Below are 1,944 nucleotides of genomic sequence, written 5' to 3' on the forward strand. Positions count from 1 at the left end.
CGATGGACTCTGAAAAACCAAGTTCTAGAGGGGAGGGGGGTGGGGGGATGGGTTAGCCTGGTGATGGGTATTAAAGAAGGCATGTTCTGCGTGGAGCACTGGGTGTTATGCACAAACAATGAATCATGGAACACAACATTAAAAACTAATGATGTAATGTATGGTGATTAACATAACAATAAAAAATAAAAAAAAAGCTGATTATTGTGGCGCCAGATGGCTCAGTCTTTAAGCGTCTGCCGTCGGCTCAGGTCATGATCCCAGGGTCCTGGGATCGAGCCGCGCATCGGGGTCCCTGCTCAGCAGGAAGCATGCTTCTCCCTCTCCCAGTCCCCCTGCTTGTGTTCCGTCTCTCACTATGTCTCTGTCAAATAAATAAGTAAAAATCTTTTAAAAAAATAAAAAAATAAAAAGCTGATTATTGTGGTCACTTCGGCAGCACATATACTAAAATAATGACACAGAGAAGATTAGCATGGCCCTGTGTAAGGATGACAGGCAAATTCTGAAGAAAAGTCTGATTATTAGTCCACTTTATATATACATGTTTTCTTTATCCATTCTAATGCTAACAGACATTTGGGTTATTTCCATACCTTGGCTATTGTGATAAATACTGCAATGAACATGGGAATGCAAATATCTCTTCAAGAGAGTGATTCTATTTCATCCAGATACATATTCACAGTGGGATTTCTGGATCAAATGATAGTGCTATTTTTAATTTTTTGAGAAACTTCCACACTGTTTTCCATAGTGGCTGCACAACATTTAACAAGATTTATCTTCCATTTGTGAACCTAGGATATCTTTCCATTTATTTGTCTTCCTTACTTTCTTTCATCAATGATTTATAGTTTTTAGTGTATAGATAGGCCTTTCATCTCCTTGGTTAAATTTATTCCTAAGTATCTTATTCTTCTTGTTGCAATTGTAAAAGCGATAGTCACTCATGGCTCTCTCCAACCATCATCTAATTTCTATACTAAATAGTTCTGCACACATTTATCATAAGGTAAAAGTGGTAAAGCAGGAGAGACACAAGTAATGAAATTGGTACAAAAATGTAAAAATGGGGACGCCTTGGTGGCTCAGTCAGTTAAGCATCTACCCTCAGCTTGGGTCGTGATCCAGGGTCCTGGGATCAAGTCCCACATCGGGCTCCTTGCTCAGCGAGGAGCCTGCTTCTCCCTCTTCCTGCAGCTCCCCCTGCTTGTGCTCTTTCTCTCTTTGACAAATAAATAAATCAAAATCTTTTTAAAAATTAAAAAAAATACATAAAAATGTATGTAATGGCTTTTTTCCCCATTTTTTCCTTTTTATTATGTTATGTTAGTCACCATACAGTACATCATTAGTTTTTGATATAATGCCTTTTATAGGATATATGAGTCATTTCTTTAAGTCCTTCCCTACCCCACACTGACTCCCTCAAATGTTAAGAATATACATACTAATATTATTGCTAACTTTATTATACAAATGCTACCCTAAATGTAGACGCTCAGATATATAGGATCATTTTGCAGTAAGAGAGCTTGGCCAAGGGCCATGTGTGTAGACTATGCAGTAAAGGATTAGCTTAGCAGACTTGTGGTTTCCCCAACTCCATGTTCCCAGAGTCACTAGAATGGGTCCTTGAGCAGCTTCTGGCACACGTTTAACCTGTGAGCCCTTAAAATATCCTGCCTGATAAAGTGTCTTGAACTACCTGAGACTTGGGCCACACATTCCTAGCATGTACTTTTGGCCCATAGTTAGAAGATAGCTGCATCGCCTCCAGCATTATGACCGTGTTTCAAGCACAAGGAGGTGGCAGGGCAAACGCTAATGGGTACATGCCGCTTGAATCTTTGCCCCACCCCCTTGAAGTATCTTACAAGATACCCCACCACCAAAGATACTCTGCTTAAAGTCACTGGCCACAATTGCATCACATTTCAC

At 39.8% G+C, this 1,944-nt stretch overlaps 1 non-coding gene across 1 annotated transcript; it reads left to right on the forward strand.

The window, feature by feature from the left end:
- Positions 1–423: 423 nt before the first annotated feature.
- On the forward strand, positions 424–526 carry LOC112818090 (U6 spliceosomal RNA). Its single transcript, XR_003206521.1, has one exon. It is a non-coding gene; the product is annotated as a U6 spliceosomal RNA (small nuclear RNA).
- The last annotated feature ends 1,418 nt before the right edge of the window (positions 527–1,944 follow it).

This window comes from Callorhinus ursinus, unplaced genomic scaffold (genome assembly GCF_003265705.2).
Source record: "Callorhinus ursinus isolate GAN/ISIS: 27379988/994484 unplaced genomic scaffold, GSC_fseal_2.0 scaffold6186, whole genome shotgun sequence".
Taxonomy (NCBI): domain Eukaryota; kingdom Metazoa; phylum Chordata; class Mammalia; order Carnivora; family Otariidae; genus Callorhinus; species Callorhinus ursinus.